We start from the raw sequence: 21,409 nt of genomic DNA, 5'->3' as shown, positions 1-21,409 counted from the left end.
TACAACATAACTCTCCTTATTCTTAAACCATATCCCTTTTGCAATAAGAGCCAACATGCCACTGTCTTCTTAACAACTTGATGGACCTGTCTGATTCATGCACTAGAGTGCCTGGATCCCTCTGATCTTCACTGACAGTCTCTCTCTTTTGATATAATAACTTGCACGTTGATTCCTCTTAATAAAGTGCATGGTCTTGCACTTCTCCACATTGAACTCAGCTTGCCAGGCTTCCATCCAATCATTCAATCTACATATAACACAATCTTTTCATCGCAGTACGCCACTCCACCTATCATCAGCAAACTTGGAAATCTTCAATTTCATTCCGACCTCCAAGTCATCTGTTATGTAGTAAACAACTTGAAGTCTGGGTTCTCCACTGGTTACAACCCTCCAGACTGAGTAAGACTAGTTCACTCAAATCCTTTGTTGGAATAATTTTGCAGTTCAAGGCACATCCCCACCTTTGTAAGAGCACTTAAAAACAGGTAGTAAATGCTGGTCTTTATTCGAGAAGACAAGACTAGAAAAAATGAATATGTAAAATGAAAAGATAAAATATAATTAATTTAAGAAAAGCATTAAGGTGGATAAATCCCCAGGGCCTAATGGCACATTTCCCAGTACCAAGGGAGGAGATTACTGGGGCTTTGCCAAAGATCTTCGAGTCTTCACTAGCAACAGCTGAGGTGCCAGATGACTGTAAAGTAGCAAAGGTTATGTTTTTGTTCAAGAAGAGTAATAGGGGTAATCTGGTAAATTATGAGTCAGTGAGCCCCGAATCAATGGAGGGTATACTGAGGGATAGGATTTATGCACATTGGGAAAATATGGCCTGCTTAGAGACAGTCAACATGGCAGGATAAGTCATGCCTTACAAACCTGATTGAGTTTTTGAGAAGCATAAGGATGTGATCCACATGGACTTTAGTCAGGCACATGCTGAGAACACTCTTAGTAAGTTAATTCAGAAAGTAAAGATGCATGGGTAAATCACAAGATCTAGATTCAAGATTAAAATTTATTTATCAAGCTTACAAGAAAATATACAGTGAAATATCTTGGTTGCGTTAACAACTAACACACCCAAGGATGTGCTGAGGGCAGCTCTGAAGTGTTGCCCTACATTCAGGTGCCAGTATATTCTGCCCACAATGCTTGGTGGAACAACACAGAATATAACAAAACAGAACAAATCAAATAACAAAGCAACAACAGTAAAACAAACCCCACTCTTCTCTCCCACTCACGCACATACACAGCCCCCCAACCCCTAGGACAGGCTATCTTCTGCCTCCAGCCTCCAGCAGACTTGGACTCAGAGAGATTGGGTTGTGTCTTCTCCAGTGGATTCACAGACTCGGAATCTAGCCAATGGACCTCACCTTCTGGACTTCCGATTCGACCCTCGGGCCTCAGTCCTTGGCAACAACCCCAGAATCCACTGATCATGAAGCACTAGGTCTCAAACAGTAGACCCGCCTATTGATGGGACTCTGTACACTGGGCTTTGAACTCTGGTCTCACTGATCCATGAACCCAGGGGATCATCAGACCTCATTCCTACTGCCTGCATGGAACTCTGACTCTGGGACCTGCAGACAACTCACTAACCCTGAGCGCTACTGGCACTCATACATTCCAGTCTGCTGGCCCAACCCCAGGTGTCCTACATCTTTGTCGCTGGCCTTCAAATGCAAAGCAGATGCTTAGAATCTAGCCTGAACTCTAAATCTTATATCCTAAGGTGACCCCTAACACTCCCCCATCCCCCAAACCATCCTTATAATCCCTAAAACAACTATAAAACTGCTAAGTATGAGCCGCAGCCTCAAAGAAAACTGCAGTTTTCTTGGAAAGGAAGTTTGGATTCAGAAAAGGCTTGCCCACAGAAGATGGAAAGTAGGGCTGGAAGACTGTTATTCTGGCTGTAGGTCCTTGACTAGTGGTGTTCTGTAAAGATCAGTGTTGGGGCCTCTTTTGTTTGGAATATATTTTAATGATTTGAATGAAAATCTAGATGGCTGGATTGCCAAGTTAGTGGATGACACCACAGTTGGTGGAGTTGTAAAGAATTATCAAAATTCTTCACAACTGAGTTATGTGGCGACCAATGAACAGAGAGGGAGTGTGTAAAAAAGAGCTACCTTCCCAATTAGATCTGCGATCAAGGTCTGAAAGGCAGGACTTTGCGGCAGTTTCTCTGAGGTGTGCGGCAACCGATCAACAGAGAGGGATTCATTAGAAAGGGAGAATAAGCGTAGCACAATTGCAAGCAGACCAGCCATTCTTTCAGCAGTCATTGTTTTGTGTGTGCCAGTCTTTAGAGTAGCTTTGGCGAGATCAGGCTTGGGTGAGATAAAGTATCTGACAGTTTACTCCTTTTGTTCTTATTTCTTCATTCCTCATCTATTAGTGCATAGTAGTGAAGTGAGAATGGCTCCAGGGCAGTGCATAACAAAAGGCAATGTTACAACAGTCATGGGAGATTTCAATCTGCAGGGAGTTTGGGAAAATCAGGTTGGTGATAGATCCCAAAAGGGGAAATTCCTAGAATCCCTATGAGTTGGCTTTTTAGGGATCAGCTATTCTGGATTGGGTGTTGTGCAATGCACTGGAAATGATTAGAGAGCTTCAGGTAAAAGAACCCTGAGAGAGGCAAGTGATCATAATGTGATCGAATTCACTCTGAAATTTGAGAAGGAGAAGCTGAAGCCAGATGTGTCAGTACTGCAGAGGAGTAAAAGGAATGAGAAAGGAGGTGGCTGAGACTGATTGGTGAAGAACACTGGCAGGAATAATGGCAAAGCAGCAAAGCCTGAAATTTCTGGAAGTAATTCTGAAGGCACAGGATACACACATGCCAAAAAGGAAGATGTATTCTAAAGGCAAGATGACACAACCGTGACTAACAAGAGGAGTCAAAACCAACAAAAAAGCCAAAGAGAAGGCATATAATAGAGCAAAAACTAATGGAAATTTAGAGGATTGGGATGCTTTTAAAGACACCTAAAGAAGTAATTAAGAAGGAAAAGACGGAATACAAAAGTAAGCATGGCAATAATATTAAAAAGGATACCAAAGGTTTCTTCAGGTACAGAAAGTGTGAAAGAGAGGTGAGAGTGGATATTGGACCACCGCAAAACAATGCCGGAGAGGTAGTAGAGTCATAGACAAGAGTAGCACAGAAATGGCCCATCTAGTATATGCTGAAACCATTTAAACTGCTTTGATCTGTACTAAGATCATAGCCCTCCCATCCATGTACCCATCCGAACTTCTCTTATATGTTGAACTCGAGCTCGCGTACTCCACTTGTACTAGCAGCTCCTGCCACACTCTCATGATCTCTAAGTGATGAAGTTTCCCCTCATGTTTTCCCTTAAACTTCTCACTTTTGACCATTAACCCATAACCTCTGGTTGTAGTTCCACTCAACATCAGTTGAAAAAGCCACATTGATCAGTTGATGAGAGCAGAGTTAACTGTTAGAGAAGAAAGGTGGCAGAGATGTCAAATCCACTTCCTGCAGTCCCAGATTCAACTCCGACAACCACCACAGAGGAGGCCCCAGATCCTCAGATTGTTTTTACAGCTACAAGTTTTACATGCCAAGCACAGTAACCACCCCTTGTCAGGGAAGGCATTAATCCACAAGAGTAAGAAATCCTCCACAGTGATTAAACCTTGAGGCCTGAACGGGACAATTTAAAATTTATGATGTTGTGGATGTCTGTATATAGTAGTTGTATTACGTTATATACTGCGTATACAGTTGATGTATTCTGTATTGAGTTTATAGCTAAGCAGGGAGGAGTGTTGTATATTTAATATTTCAATAATATTTGAGTAATCTTGTGTGTATATATATATATATATATATATATATTGGTTGATTAAGTATTCTTGGTCGCTTAAGTAATTCATTACGAATTATATATATAAATACGTGAATAGCATACATCATCACACTATCACATGATGTATGTGCACCTGACTTAAAGTAAACACTAAGTTAAACCTGCATTTCAGACTCTTCTTTTGAATTAGTTTAATGTTTTGAAGTTACATAGTTCATTGAAAGTGGCTACAGAGTGGATAAGTTTGCAAAGAAGGTGTATGGCATGCTCCGCTTTATTGGTACTGGTGATGAGTATAAGAGTAAGGAAGCCATTCTCAGCTATAGTATGTAAAACTTCAGTCAGAGCGCACTTCGGGTATTGTATGCAGTTCTCGTTGCCCCATCATGAGAAGGATGTGGAGACTGCAGACAGGATGTAAAATAAGTTTACCAGGATGCCATCTGGATTAGAGAATACGACTATAAGGAAAAGTTGGATAAACTGGAGTTGTTGTCTCTGGAGTGCTGAAGGCTGAGGGGAGATCTGATGGAGATTTTGAAATGATGAAAGGCATAGATAGGACAGACTGTCAGAATCCGCTCCCCAGTGTAGAAATGTCAGACATCAGAGGACATGCTTTTAAGGTTAGAGGGGGAAAGTTTAAAGGCGGCATTGAGGGGCAAGATTCGAATGCAGAAGTGGTATGTGCCTAGAATACGTTATCAGGGGTAGTAGTGGAAGCAGGGAGCTTGGTGGAGTTTAAAAAGCTTTTAGACACTTGAAAATGAAAGGAATAGATAGATATGGACAATACACAGGAGGAAGATACTTGGAAGATATTTAGTGTAAATTGGCATCCATTTCAGAACAATATCTTGGGCTGGATGGCCTGTCTAGTGTTGTTCTGTTCTTCATTCTGTTTTCTAAAACAAAATAAATTACACCTAAATAAAAGAAACTGATAAAACACATCATTTTGTAAAATTTGAGGAAGTATATTAATTTGTTTGTGAAAGAGAAAGATCTCATCATTGAAGTTAACATAATACATTCAATCAGTATATTAATGCAGGAGTACAAATAGATGGCTCCCTAAAAGTAGCTTCACAGGTAGACAGCTAATGAAGAAAGCTGTTGGCAACCTGGCATTCATCAGTCAGGTCAGTGAGTACAGAAATAAGGATATTATGTTGCAGTTGATAGCGATATTGGTAAGGCCTCATTTAGAATATTGAGTTCAGTTTTGGTCACCCTGCATGCAAATAGGCTGCAAAGAATGCAGCAAAGATTCACAAGGATGCTGCCAGGACTCTAGGATAGAATTATGGGGAGAGGCTGAGGAGGGTGAAGTTTTTTATTGGAGTGCAGGAAGTCAAGAGCTGATTAAAAGAGGTGTAAAAAAATCATCAGTTGCATGAATAGGGGGTTAATGCACTCAGTCTTTTTCACGGGGGAAACAAGAACTAGCGGGCATGGGTTTCAGGTGAGAGGAAGAATTCTAATAGGAACCTGAAGGCCAATATTTTCAGCCAGAGGGTGGTCATTTCTGTATTTGCAATAAGTTGCCAGAGTCAAGTCATGTCAAGTTTATTGTCATTTGTCATCGTGACAAATACCATCAAATGAGACATTTCTCTAGGCTAGGGTGCAAAGCACTGTAGTACGCATAACACACATATAACACACATTAACTTAGTGAAAGTGAGAATTACACACAGATAAATAAAGTGTATAAATTAAATATTGCAGGGTATAGTACAAATTATCCAGTGACACTTTGAATGCGATATGGCAGGGAGTTCAGAAGCCTAATGGCCTGAGGGAAGAAGCTGTTTTCCATCCTGACTGTTCTTGTCTTTATGGATTGGTATCTCCTGCCTGATGGGAGAATGTCAAAGAGGATGCTGGAGGAATGGTGAGTGTACACAGCGCTCCAAGTAAATATCCTTTGTAGGGAGCTCTGGCCTGATGCTCTGCTGCTCCCACACCACGGAGATGCAGCTTGCCAGGATGCTCCTGTAAAATTCAGCTAATGGGGGTGGAGCATTGCTTGCCTTGATTTTCTCGGGAAGTGGAGATGTTGCTTTTTATCCAGAGAGGTGATATTGAGGGACCAGGCGAGGACCTCCGTGATATGAACTCCCAGGAACATGGAGCACTTAACACCCTCTACGAAGAGGCCAAGTATACTCAGAGGCAGTATGTTCATTTGCACCTCCCTAAAGTCCACAATCATTTCCTTGGTCTTCTCCATGTTAAGACTTAGGTCTTTGATCTCTCTCCAGTCCACCAGCCACTCCACTTCCTCTCCGTACACGTTATTGTACGTGATGAAGCTGACCATTGTGTCATCTGCAAACTTGATGATATGGTTTCAGCTGAATCCTGCAAAACAGTCAAGCATCAGCAGTGTGAACACCTTCTGGCTGAGCACACAGCCCTGGGGAGCACCAGTGCTCAGTGTAATGGGACCGGAGACATTGCTGCCTGCACAGACAGGCAATAGCCTTTCTGTTAAGAAGTCCAGGATCCAGTTTCAGAGGAGGCATAGAGACCCAGCGAGGACAGTTTCCCCACCAGCTTCTGGGGCATGATGATGTTAAATGCCGAAATGAAGATGATGAATAGCAGTCTGGCGTTTCCCCCATTTTCCAGGTGGAATGGAACAGAGTGGTGGGCAGAGGCTATGGTATTGTCAGTGGATCAATTCAAGCAATAAGTGAACTGGAAAGGCTCCAATGCAGCCAGGAGAAAGGCTTTAATGCGCTCCAAGAGCAGCCACTCAAAACATTTCATAATGGTTGATGCTAATGCTACAGGATGATAGTCATTTAGGCAAGTTACTGTCAGCTTCCTTGGTACTGGAATGACAGTTGTTGCCTTGAAAACTAGAGGAAGTAGTTGAGGCAGGGACATTACAACATTTAAAAGTTACTTATTTAGGTACATGGATAGGAAAAGCTTAGAGAGCAAATAGTTCTAGTTTAGATTGGAATTTAGTCGGCATGGAGCAATTGTACCAAACGGCCTGTATCCATGATGTATGATTCTATGACTCTATAAGTGGTGGGACAATCCAAAACAGACAGCCTGGTCTGCGCTCTGTTCAAACAGAAATATATTGCTGGCCAGAAAAAAATTACTTTAAGGGCCTCTTGTAAAGGAGATGTCCTAATCATGTTGTGTTAATGCTGGTAATTATGCAAGCCAACAAAAGAGCATCCAAGGTCCACCTCATGTCTCTCCAGTGAAAATACAAAGGACTGAGCTAAATGAAAGAAGGACTTCAGAACATCAAAACAATCTAATCGAGTTATCAATAAACATCCTGCCCTACCTGCAGCAGAGTCTGTGGATTGGCATAGAATTTTATAGCCACAGAACCAGAGTGAAAATAAGTCATCCTTGAACTTGACTGATTATCTGGGAAGAAAAAGATGAAGTAAGAATAACCAAGAAGGGTTCGTGCCAATTTATTAAACTATCACACCATCAATTAGAAAATTATACTTAAAAGGGAACAGTTAGAACCACCAGGTACAAAAAATCTGTGTGACAGATCAAGTAATAAACTTTGAAAAACTTATCAGAAAGATGGTAATTAACATCATGTTGATGGGTTGCAATAATTTTTTAAAAATTGCATCTTGAATTAGACAATTTCTCCAGTTCATGTATTTATAAAGGAGAGTGAGGGAGGGAGAGGGAGAGAGAGAGGGGGAGAGAGAAGGGGGGGGGGAGAGAGAGAGAGAGAGAGAGAGAGAGAGAGAGAGAGAGAGAGAGAGAGAGAGAGAGAGAGAGAGAGAGAGAGAGAGAGAGAGAATGAAAGAACAGCAAGTTTTAAAGATTTAATGCAAGGCTCGCTGAGACTGAAATTCATGTCTGAATTTCAGAATTTATCTATTCAAATCACAAAATAATTGAGTGACCAAAGAAATTACTTCACAATTTTTGTGAGTCTTACTGAGAATTTTATGTACCAACAGAGACAGCAAAAGAGTTGTTGCTTTGTTGGGAATACTAGACTGAAATGCACGTAAAACGTTCACCTTGGAGAAGTTGAAAGTTGTTCAGCATCCAACTAAATAATGTAAATAGATGAAGTATCTGCATTTAGTCATCAGATTTTGCCCAGGTTAGTTTCTATCCAGCACGGTCATTCTGATTTAAGAAGTAAGCAACGTGCCTCAGAGACAAATGAACTGGTATTTACAGGACTGAGATATGAGTAGAAATGAAATATTCCATTCTGTTCTGGATTAATTATTCATTGATTTTACCAGAAACGTTTTGGACTCTGGGAGTCCTGTTCTGGTATCAGTTACATGGGGAGTTGTCTGTGTATGCACTCCCATTCTCCCAGCTGGAGTACGTACCTCCACAGGCAAAACCCGGGTGGTTGGATCTCAAACATAATTCCTGTTGCTGGAAGCACCTAAACTGAACCAGCAAAAGCACAAAGAGCCCCAACTCTCTACTTCTTCTCCATAATCATTATTAGAGTGCTTTAAATTTCTTAAAACATACTTGGGTGCATCTGTATACAGATACCTTACACTCGCAATACAGTTGGAGATATTTATTATACCACAAGTTGCAGAAGAGTTATTGAGGGAAATAATTTCAATGTTACCTATTAACTGGTCTTTGCAAAGCCCCTGCAAAGTCAATTAAAACAAACATTGGTTAAAACATGAAAAAAATTCCTACATTGCAACAGGAGTGACACTCCAAAACATATTCCATTATTCCATTCCACAGAGCTTTGGTTATCATGAAACTGTAAAGCTGCAAAGCATGTGAAATTGTGAAGCTTTTCTCTTTCCATCCCCACCTTTCAAAATCCATTGAGGAATGATAATGATAATAATTACTATTTTAGTCTTTGAAGTTTGCGAATGCTCTTTAGTCGCCCACATACAGCTGCATTTCTGATCAAAGCTATACAAATAATCGAAGATCTGTTTGGAGAATTTAACTCAGTTGTTCAACAAAAAGATACTCTTTGGTAATCCAGAAATTAATTCCTATTTCAAAATATTTCTCAAAAATAAGAATTAGTTAAAATTGACATTTTCCTTTTTGATAGACCCAAGGTGGGGGAACCTTGGATAATTTGAGAGGGCCTAAATTTATCAGGAAGCAAAAGGAAGAACGTAAGTTTTAGGAAGCTAAAATTAGACTGGGCCCTTGTGGAATATAAAAATAGCAGGAAACCGATCAAGCAATCAACTAGGAAGGCCGAGAGAGGCTATGTGATGTCCTGGGTGAGCCAGTCAGGGTTATTCTACATTAAGAATAAATCCTGTGGTGTTACATGAAAGACACTGGCATGGATAGGGGAATGACTGACAGGCAGGAGGCAGCAAGTGGGAATAAAAGGGGCCTTTTCTAGTTGGCTGCCAGTGACTAGTGGCGTTCCTCAGGGACCACTACTTTTCACGTGGTTGTCAATGATTTGGATAATGGAATTGATGGCTTTCTGGCAAAGTTTGCAAATGATACAAAGTTAGGTGGACGGGCAGGTAGTGCTGAGGAAGCAATGCGATTACAGTAGGACATAGACAAATTGGAAGAATGGACAAAAAAGTGGCAGATGGAATACAGTGTTGGGAAATGTATGATAATGCATTTTGTTAAAAGAAACAATAGTGCAGACGATTATTTAAATGGGGAGAAGGTTCAAACATCAGAGGGACAGAGGGACTTAGGAGTCCTCATGCAAGACACCCAGAAGATTAATTTACAGGTTGAATCTGTGGAAAAGAAGGCAAATGCAATGTTGGCATTTATTTCAAGGGAAATAGAATATAAAAGTAAGGAGATAATGCTGAGCATTTATAAGACACTAGTCAGGCTGCACTTGGAGCCTTGTCAACGGATTCGGGCCCCATATCTCAGAAAGGATGTGTTGTCATTGCAGAGAGTCCAGAGGAGGTTCACAAGGATGATTCTGGAAATGAAGGGGTTAGCATGCGAGAAGCGTTTGGCAGCTTTGGGCCCGTACTTACCGGAATTTAGAAAGGACTAGATAAGGTGGATGTGGAGAGGATGTTTCCTATAGTGAGGTTTTTGAGGCACAGCCTCAAAACTGATGGGTGACCTTTTCGAACTGAAGTAAGGAAGAATTTTTTTTAGCCAGAGAGTAGTAAATCTAAGGAATGCTCTGTCACAGACCGTAGGTATATTTAAGATGAAAGTTGATTGGTCAGGGCATCAAAGGATATGGCGAGAAGGCAGGTGTATGGGATTGAGTGGGATCCAGGATCAGCCATCTTGGAATGGTGGAGCAGACTCATTGGGATGAATAGCCTAATTTTGCTCCTATGTCGTATGGTCTTAAGAAAAAGAGGGTAGGTCCACTCAAGGATAAAGGAATCAGGTCAAGTGGATGAGGTACTAAATAAGTTGCTATTTACTGAGGAGAAGAAATTGGAGGGCAGTGAAAACAAAGTGGGGCATGATAATATGCTGGGACATTTCGAGATTAAGGAGGAAGTAGTGCTGGGCCATCTGAAAAAAACATTTAGGTGGACAAAACTGGAGTGCTTGATAGCAAATATCCAAAATATTGAACAAAATGAGTGAGCGGATTGCTAGGACTTCGAAAAAATCTTTGTCTCCTCACTAGCAACATGCAACATGCAAGGTTCTGGAGGATTAAAGAGCAGCAAATGTTATGTCTTCATTCAAGAAGGAAAATAGGGACAATCCAGGTAATTACAAGCCAGTGAGCCTCATGTCCATGGTAGGGAAGCTATTGGAGAAGATCCCAAAGGACAGAATTTATGCACAGTTGAAGGACCACAGCCTGTTTAGGGACAGTCAGCATGGCTTTGTGTGGAGAACATGCCTTAGAAACTTGACTGAGTTTTTTGAGGAGGTAACATAAGTGCTTGATGAGGCTAAGGCAGTGGATGTCATCTACATGGAAATCAGTAAGGCATTTGATAAAGTCCCTCTTGATAGGTTGATTCAGAAGATAATGGGATCAATTAATTGTGAGTTTGGATTTGGAATTGCTTAGTGAAGACAGGGAATGGAGTGGAAGACTATTATTCTGGCTGGAGATCCATGACCATTGGTATTCCACAAGGATTGGTGCTAGAACCTCTGCTGTTTGTGATAATGAAAATTTATACAGGTGGATTGGTGGAATTGTGGTCAGTGTAAATAACAATAATAGAACAGAATATAGGTTAGTTGCATATATGGGCAGAGAAGTGGCAGATGGAGTTTAATCTGGATACATGTGAGGTTTTCACTTTAGGAGGTTAAATGAAAGGAGAAAGAATACAGTCAATGATAGGTTCCTTAATGCATCGAGGTTCAGAGGGATCTGCTGTTCACTGAAAGTGGATATACACATGGAAAGGATAGTAAAGAAGGCATATAGCATACTTGCCTTCATCGATAGGGGTGCTGAGTGCAAGACTAAGGAGGTAATGCAGCAATATGAAACTTGAGTCAGAGCATGTACTGTGTGCTGAGTTAGTACTGTGTGCTGTTCTGATTGCACCATTATAAGAAAGAAGTGAAGATTATGGAAAAAAATTAGTTTACCAGGATGATGTCTGTTTTAGAGGGCCTCAGCTATAACCAGAAGTTAGATCAATTTTAGTTACCAGTGGCTGAGAGGAGACCTGATAGTTTTATTGACATGATGAAAAGTGGGAAGGAAGTCAGAACCTGTTCCCCAGGTTAGAAACGTCACACACTAGAGGACATGTTTTGAAGGTGTTGGGGGAGGAGATTAAAGGCAATATGAGGACAGATTTTTACACAGAGGTTGTTATATGCATGGAATGGGCTACCTGTGGAAGGGGTGGAGTCAAGCAGTTTGAAGGAGTTTAAGAGGCATATAGATTGGCACATATATCCGAAGAGAATGGAAGGTGTGGCAGCTGCAATTACCTGCTGCACCATCAACCGGGCATATTAAAGTGTCCTTTAGCCAACCATCCTCCTGATAATCTGGCAAATAACTGAGCTGTTGCATTACGCCAACATAAATAGATGGGACTGGATAATTCTGCTACAGCCACAGGGGTGTTCTCTGGAGCTGCTTCACTTATGCCATACCTTTTTAAGGAGAGGAATGTTTTCTCTCCCCTGTAACTTACTATGGACTGGCCAGCATCGAATATAAACCCATAGCCAGGAGGTGAGTGGTGTCTCTTGGTTTGAGGAGTATTTACCATGTTGTTGTAACCAAATTCTGTTTTGTTTAGCTGATTTCAAGTTTGGACTCTAGAACAGTTCTGTTGAGTTTGTAAACATTTTGGGTAATAAAACCCCTATTTTTTTTCCACCTTTACCTGCCGTCCCAGTTTTATGCTTACCTTGGTCCTTCACAGAATGATATTCAGTAGATGATAAACAGGAGGAGGGTGTTCAGTATAAATTTGCATCAAGACCCACACAACATCATTGGCGCAAAGACCTATCCAGTGCTCTACCGTTCTAAGTTGCATGTTCTATGTTTATCCCCTGAATCACGCTTATCTTCCTGATATCACATTTTTGTCACCTCAGTAACCAACATTTCCATTTCATTGTAACAAAGTTAATGAATAAAATGTTAAAGTCTGTTATATAAGATCACTTAATTAATCTTTTAAATTCCTTTTATGCATTCTAATCTTTACTTAAGAAACATCAGTATCTCTAAAAAGCCAGGTTATGGACTTCATAGTTTTGGTAAAAAAAAGAGTAATTGCATTTTGCTGAAGAAATGGACAAGAGTAGGTTCATCAATTCTTCCAGTATGTTTCAGCAATTGGGCAGTGCGTTTAACTTCCCAGAATGATTTGATAACACTCAGTACTGAACAGAGCATTTTGCTTTAGCTTCCAGCATAGCTTTAACAAAGCATAACTGAAGACAATCATAAGATATATACAGTATATATAACCTTAAATAAATATACATTTAAAAATAAGTTAGATTGTAAATGTTCAAAGTTCAAAGTAAATTTAATATCAATGTGCATATATATTACCATATACAACCCTAAGATTCATTTTCTAGTGGGCATACTCAATAAATCTATAGAATAATAACCATAATAGAATCAATGAAATGCAACACCAACTTGGGCGTTCAACCAGTGTACGAAAGACAACAAACTGTGCAAATATGAAAAAAGATGTAATAATAACAATAATAAATAAGCAAAATAACTATCGAGAACATGAGGTGAAGAGTCCTTAAAAGTGAGACCATAGGTTGTGAGAACATTTCAATGATGGGGGCAAGTAATGTTGAATGAATTTAACCCCTTTGGGGCAAGTAATGTTGAATGAATTTAACCCCTTTGGTTCAAGAGCCTGATGTTTGAAGGGTAATAACTGTTCCAAACTTGGTGGTATGTGTCGTGAGGCTCCCAAACCTTCTTCCTGATGGCAACAGTGAGAAGAGAGCATGTCCTTTGTGGTGAGGATCACTGATGATGGATGCTGCTTTCCTGTGACAGAATCTCAGATAGATGTGCTCAGTGGTAGGGAGGGCTTTATCTGAGATGGGCTAGGCCATATCCACTACTTTTTGTAGGGTTTTCCATTCCATTAAATAACAAATGGTGCAAAAGGCCAGATCCTCATTGCTGTATGTGCTGGAGATTACAGATTTGGGAATCTAGAGCAAAATGTATGATGCTGGAGAAACAAGCAGGTTAGGTTGTATCTGTGGACAGTAAATGTTTCCATTAGACCATAGGAGCAGAATTAGGCCATTTGGCCCATTGAGTCTGCTCCGCCATTTCATCATGGTCAATCCAATTTTTCTCTCTTGCCTTCTCTCCATATCCTTTCATGCCCTGACCAATCAAGAATCTACTGGCCTCTGGCTTAAATATACATAAAGACTTGGCATCCACAGTTGTCTGTGGCAAATAATTCCACAGATGCAACACATTCTGGTTAAAGAAATTCCTCCGCAGCTCTGTTCTAAAAAGATGCCCCCCTATTCTGAGGCTGTGTCTTCTGGTCTTAGACTCTAGCACCACAGGAAACATCCTCTTCATATCCACTCTATCAAGGCCTTTCACCACTCGATAGGTTTTGATAAGGTCACCCCTCATTCTTTTGAATTCCAATGAATACTGGCCCAGAGCCATCAAACACTCTTATATGAGAAGCCATTCAATCCTAGCATCATTTTCATGAACCTCCTTTGAAACCTCTGCAGTTTCACTAAATCCTTTCTAAGAGAAGGGGTCCAAAACTTCTCACAATACTCCAAGTGAATTCTCACCAGTGCTTTATAAAGTCTTAACATTACATCATTGTTTTTATATTCTCGTCCTCTTGAAGTGAATGCTAACATTGCATTTGGCTTCCTCACCATAGACTCAACCTGCAAATCAACCTTTAGGGAATCCTGCACAGGGACTCCCAAGTCCCCTTGCACCTCAGTTTTTTAGTATTTACTCTCAATTTAGAAAATAGTCAATCCTTTCATTTCTTCTATCAAAGTGCATGACCATACACTTCCCAACACTGTATTCCAGCTGCCATTTCTTTGCCCATTCTCCTAATCTGTCTAATTCCTTCTGTAGCCTCTCTACGTTCTCAAAACTATCTGCCCCTCCACCTATCTTCATACCATCTGCAAGAAAGCCATCAATTCCATCATCCAAATCATTGACAATATAAAGTAAACAGAATCAATTGCAACACAGGCCTCTGTGGAACACCACTAGTTTTTAAGATGTTGAAAAAGATTTGTAGCTCAGGTTGGAGGATGTTGTAGTTGAGCTGTTCGCCGAGCTGGCTTGTTAGCTTGCAGACGTTTCATTACCCAGCTAGGCAACATCATCAGTGCATCTTCGATTGAAGTGTTGATGATCTACATTGTTCATCTTTTATGTGTCCTGTGATTAGTTTGTATGTGTGTGTGAATATGTGCTACAATATTTCTCTTGGTTTCCAATTATGTGATCCGTGACTGGTTGGTTAAAACAACAACACTAGTCACTGACAGCCAACCAGAAAAGACTCCCTTTATTCCTAATCTTTGCCTCCTGCCAATCAGCCACTGCTTTATCCATGCTAGCATCTTTTCTGTTATACTATGGGCTCATAGCTTGTTAAGCAGCTTCATGTATAGCAACTTGTCAAAGGCCTTCTAAAAATCCAAGTGCACAACATCAAACGATTCTCCTTTGTCTATCCTACTTGTTATTTCTTCAAAGAATTCCAACAGATTTGTCAGGTAAGATTTTCCCTTGAGGAAGCCATGTTTTCTATGGCCTATTTTATCATGTGCCTCCAAGTACCCTGGGACCTCATCCTTAACAATCGACTCCAGCATCTTCCCTGCCACTGAGGTCAGACTAACCACCCTATTGTTTGCTTTCCTCTTCCTCTCTCCCTTCTTTAAGAGTCCAGTGACATTTGTAATTTTCCAGTCTTCTGGAATCATTCAGAATCTAGTGAATCTAATACCTCCATGATCTCTTCTACCACCTCTTTCAGAACCCTGGGGTGTAGGCCATCTGGTCCAGGTGATTTATTCTAGCTTCAGACCTTTCAGTTTCCCAAGAATAATTGCTCTAGTTATGGCAACTTCACACACTTCATACCCCCGACACCTGGAACTTCCACCATACTGCTGGTGTCTTTCATAGGGAAGTCTGATGCAAAATACTTATTCAGTTTGTCTGCCATTTTGTTGTCCCTCAGTTCTACCTCTCCAGCATCATCTTTCAGTGGTCCGATATCCATCCTCGCTTCTCTTTTACACCTTATGCTTCTGTAGAAATGTTTGGCATCCTCTTTAATAGAGAAATAAGATACCTTAAAAGTGCTGAAGTTTCACCACAATGTCCAGCTATTCCCTTCCTTCTCTGAATTTGAGCTTCTGTTTTGTGCCATCAATGAATAGTTTTGGGTCAAGATCCTTCATCTGAACTGAAGAGGAGATAGCCTGTATAAAAAGATGAAGCGAATGGATGGAGCAAGAGCAAGCCAGCAATAAGTGGATCCAGATGAGGAGGAGTGATAGACAGATGGAGGAGGGAAGAGTAGAGATAGTGACAAAGGCTGGGAGGGTGATAGGTAGAGACGACAGGGCTGTAGAAGATGCAGTGCGATAAGACAGGAGGGTGAAGCATGGTATCAAATAAGGGAAGTGGAGTGGGTAGAATAAAACAGAAGGGGAGAGGAACCAATGGGAGAAGTATGTGGGTGATGGACAGATGGAGTGGGTGGAGGAAGGGAAGGAAACAGAATGATGAAGGTCTGGGGTGCTATAAGAGGAACCGCACAGATCAGGAGGAGAGAGAGGAACACGTTACTTGAAATTTGAGAATTTAGTGTTCCTGCATTAGACTCTAGATTACCTGGTTGGAATATGAGTCACAGATCCTTTTAGTTGGTTTCTTTAAGGTCACCAAGGCAGACAATTCAGTCCTGGTTGTAATATCAAAGCTGATGCATTTTTATGATGATGTTAATTTGTGTTCCGCTCTTGTCAGATTTGTGATTAATTAATGACTGGACTGAATGTACATAAATTAGCAGCTTGCTCCTTTCAGGTTAATGTGCAAACTTCGCAGAACTCATATAATAATTTTCCCAGCAGACTAAAGAATACTGTCCATTGATGGCACAAAGCAGAAGCTCAGATTCAGAGAAGGAATGGAACAGCTGGACATTGTAGTGAAACTTCAGCACTTTCAAAGTCTCTTATTTCTCTAACAGTATTTAGTACTTAAATGCATCCCAAAGTGCTACCAGCCGATTAAGTACTTCTTTATTTACTATTGTAATCTGGGAAATGTGCTCAGAGCAAGGTCCCATCAGCATCAATGGAACAACTGAAAAGCAAAAAGAAAAACTGGTAGAAATCTGACATGAAAACAGAAAATGGCGGAGATACTCAACTGATCAGGCAGCATCAATGTGAGAAAAACGTCTTTGAATTTTCAGAAAGGGGAATGGTAATGGAAATAATGAATAAGCCATAGTTAGCAGATAATACAGTTGCTTTTAGTCATGTCTTAAAGGGAAAAGACCACTTGTTAGCTAAAGCTGATCCGACTGTAAGACTGCAAAGGTGAGTGGTGCCAGAGAGAGAAAGTTAATGGATCTGTGATCCAGAACACAATAGTTACTGAAACTATGATCAGTAGGGAGGTAATCTGTTTTAATGAGTTTAATTGTGGTTAAATATTTATGCTGAACACTAGGGAGTAGTGTTTACCCATCCTCAAAACAGTTGCACAGGACACTTCCGTCCTCCCTTGGTTTTCCGCTCATATTCCACTAACCTTTCCACTAATAGAATGTTTGTCTGCTCCAACTGAATTACCCCTTCATTAGCAGGATGTTCTTTTCATCGAATCAGTACAATTGGAATCTGTAGTCATGAGGCATGTGTTGGCATGCCTTTCATTTGTTTCCAGTGCTATGAGACAACCTCACTGTACTTCAAAAGACCACCACGGTCTACTGCTACTTTATGGAATGGATATAAACAAGGTTCAAAATTTATACCGTTCTTCTGTATCCCCCTTGTACATCTAATGGGATATTGTGAGAGATAGATGGGCGAGGCCTTTGATTCACCCGCATAGCTTGAATGTACAACAGTGCTCACACTGTGTTAGAGTGTACAAGTACTTTTTATTGAAAGGTTTGAAAATCATAACATTAAGATGGCATTGGAATTGGTTTGGTTAGCTATCGCGTGATGGTACTGGAGAGTGGTGACGTTTTGCAGCCAGCTCCCAAGGGAATAAGGAAAGATTCCCGTTCTCACCTTTTAAAGTGAGAGCTGCAGCTACAGTTACTGCACCAATGAACGATGTTTAAGTCCTTTGAATACATCAGTGAATTTATAGTCACCAGACAGACCTGGCAAACTTGGTAAAAACAGACCACCCAGGAGGCACACACAGCATCTGAATCTGATGGGAAAGTCTCCACTGTACCAGAAGATGTAGCTTTCAATGAGGATTTCATGTGAGACTAAAACATTAGGCCTTGAGACCAACCCTCCCCTCCCACCCCCCAACATCCATACCCCTGTCCCCTCCTGGGTGAGGTCTATTCATTAGGAGACCAGTGAATTTTGATATCAGGCAGATATGAAGATTTCTGTGCACTCTGCTTCACAGAGACTTGCAACACCCCCCCCCCCCCCCCCCCCCCCCCGGTTCTCTGGACATGATGTGCCATACATAGTGCTTCACTATCCACTGCTTGGATTGGCCAGCACACAGGCAAAGGTAGAAGTGGCTTTGTTTATTTCTGGTTAACCCATCGTGTGCTTAGTGATGGTGTTTCTGTCTCAGTCCTGCTCTTTCACACTGGAACATCTGGTGATCAAGGGCTATCTGTGCTATCTGCCAAGTGAGTTCTCTGGTTGCAGCATCAAGCCCAGGCAGACCAGATGCAGCCCAGGCAGACATCAAGCTGGCACTGGAGGAACTGACAGGCACGAAACTGCAAGCCCTGATACCTGCCCCATCATCGTGGGAGACTCAAACAACCTGGCTTAGAACATAGAACATGGAACAAAACAGGAGCTGACCCCTCAGCTCACGATGTTATGCTGATCTGGTTAAGCTAATGACATCTAATTGGACTAATCTCTTCACCCTACACATGGTCTGTATTCCTCCACTGTTTACACATTCATGTCCCTATCTGAGAGCCTCTTAAACATTTGTTTGTATCTGTCTCTAATATCCATAGTGACAGCACATTCCAGGTATCCACAACTCCTCTGCACTTCCCTCTCACTTAAAAAGTATGCCCTCTAGTATTAAACATTTCGACCCTGAGAGAAAGATACCAGTTATCCATTCAATCTACGCCTCTCATAATTTTATAAAGTTATGTCAGGTCTCTTCTCAGCCTTCACTGCTTCAGAGAATACAACCCAAGTTTGTTCAACCTCTCACAGCACATACCCTCTAATCCAGATAGCATTCTGGTAAAGCTCTTCTGCACCCTCTCCAAAGCCTTGCAATGAAGAGGTGATAAGAACTGAATGCAGTACACCAGATGAGCTTAGCTGGAGTCTTATAAAGCTACAGCATAACTTCCCATAACTCTTGAACTCACTGCCTCAACTAATAAAGACAAGCCTGCCATACATCTGCACCACCCTATCAAACCGTGCAGGCACTACCAGGGAGTAAGGGAATTAGACTTCAAAATCACACTCCACATCAACACTCTTTTGGGTCCTGCCATTAACTGTATGCTTTCCATTTACATTTGATTTCACAAAGTGAAATACCTCACACTAGGCTGGATTAAAAACCATCTACCATTTTTCAAGCTGATCAGAATCAGGTTTAATATCATTGGCATTTGACGTGAAATTTGTTGTTTTGCAGCAGTATGTTGCAATATGTAATAATAACTTAAAGACTATAAATTACAATAAGAACTATTGTTATGTACCCCTATGGTTCATTTATTCTGTGGACTGTCACTTTAAAATGCCGAGAGAATGAGACTGACTATTGGACCCTTGGATTTCTGCTGACTGCAGAGTTGCTTGGTTACCACGAGAGAGAGGTGGAGTTATTTGATGGACCATCGATGTTATGGTTCCTCTGCAGCCTGTTTTGAATATACAAGGACAGTCACATACACAATTAGAGTCAGGATGGATTCGGTCAATGAAAAACGCCAGCGAGTCGGTTGCTGGTTTAAACTTTCAGTAGCCCAAAAGGGGAGAGTTGAGATCGATCCTGAGTATTGATAAATGACTCTCTCTAAGTAGCCCGTGAGGGTGAGTTTGCTTCCATTCGAATATGAAAGTTTGATTGTCACTTAGTTAATCCATAGGAATGTGTTCTCTGGTGAGGGGAAAACCTTTGTGAATACCACGTGTGTGTGTTTACCCTTTGTCTGGGGGTGGTAGTTCACTGAAGAAAGGCACTCCTGTGGCAAATCACTGTTGGAGTTATTTTGTATGTTGTGGAACTGCATAACTGGCTACCACATTGTGTGTGATTGGGGTAATCTTGTGGAACCTACCGGTGTGTGAACCCTTGCCTGGGAGGTGGTTCCCTTGAAGATGGTCCCCTTTGTGATAAGCTACTGTTTGTGATAATCCATACTTGGATTCTGTAGCCACCACTTTGAGATGTCCTGTAGCTGAATTCGGGTGTGATACCACTTGTGCTTAGAGGAAATTCGTTGAAGATCACTGTTCGTGGTATTTTGTGTATGGAGTGGAACAACTTCGGAGATAAAACCTACTGCTATTGTTATTTTGTATTGGTTTCGTGGAATCTGTAGGATATCGATGTAATTGCCTTCTCACAACATTCGCTTTTGGATTACAAATATCTCACATTAATTAACCTGAGCATTTGAACTGAACTTTTCTTACCTACCATCATAAGACTGTATCACTTATCACCTGAGCTTGAAGAAGTTTGGGGGATTTATACATTTACACCTATATAAGCATAACACTGTTAAATCTTGATTTACCTGGTTTAAGTTACTACATGACGTAGTTACTAATAAAATAGTGTTTTGTGAACAGGAAAACCAGACTCCAGGTGTGTTCTGTTGTTGCTGATACTTTTACAGGGTTGTGAGTGTGTGACAACTATATATAAAAACAAATTAAATAAGTAGTGCAAAATGAGAGCAAAAAAAAGTGAGTAGTATTCATAGATTTATTTTCCATTTATAAATCTGATGGCACAGGGAAAGAAGCTGTTCCTGAAATATTGAGTTTGTGTCTTCAGGCTCCTGCACCTCCTCCTTGATGGTAGCGATGAGAAAAAGGCATGTCCTGGCTGATGGGGGTCCTTAATGATGGATGCCACCTTTTTGAGACGTCACCTTTTGAAGGTGTCCTTGATGCTGGAGAAGCTAGTGCTGATGATAGAGCTGGCTGAGTTTACAACTTTCAGCAGCTTATTCTGATCCTGGGCAGTGGCCCCTCCACACTGGATGATAATGAAACCAGTTAGAATGCTCTCCACGGTAAAGCTGTAGAAATTTGCAAGTGTCTTTGGTGACATGCTAAGTTATCTCAAACTCCTAATGAAATATAACCGCTTTTGTGCCTTCTTTGTAATTACATCAATATGTTGGGCTCAGGAGAGAACTTTAGAGATGTTGACATCCAGGGACTTGAATCTGCTCATCCTTTCCACTGTTGATTCATCAATGAGGACTGGTGTGTGTTCCCTCAATTTCCCCTTCCTGAAGTCCACAATCAATTCCTTGTCTTATCGGTACTGAGTGCAAGGTTGTTCTCATTGCAACACCACTCAAGCAGCTAGTCTGTCTTGTTCCTGTATGTCTCCTCGTCACCGTCTGAAATTCTCTCAACAGTACTTCTGCCATCGGGAAATTTATGGATGGCGTTTGAGTCATGGGTGTAGAGAGAGAAGAGCAGAGGGCTAAGCACACATTCCTGAGGTATGCCATTGTTGATAGTCAGCAAGGAGATGTCATTTCCGATCTGCAATGATAGCGATCTCCTGGTGAGGAAGTCAAGGATCCAGTTTAGAGGGAGGTAGAAAGTCGCAGGATTTGAAGATTGTTGGTTAGAACTGAGGGTAAAATTGAGTTGAA

This window comes from Hypanus sabinus, chromosome 7, assembly GCF_030144855.1.
Source record: "Hypanus sabinus isolate sHypSab1 chromosome 7, sHypSab1.hap1, whole genome shotgun sequence".
In the NCBI taxonomy this organism is placed as follows: domain Eukaryota; kingdom Metazoa; phylum Chordata; class Chondrichthyes; order Myliobatiformes; family Dasyatidae; genus Hypanus; species Hypanus sabinus.
This window is presented reverse-complemented; position numbering follows the sequence as displayed.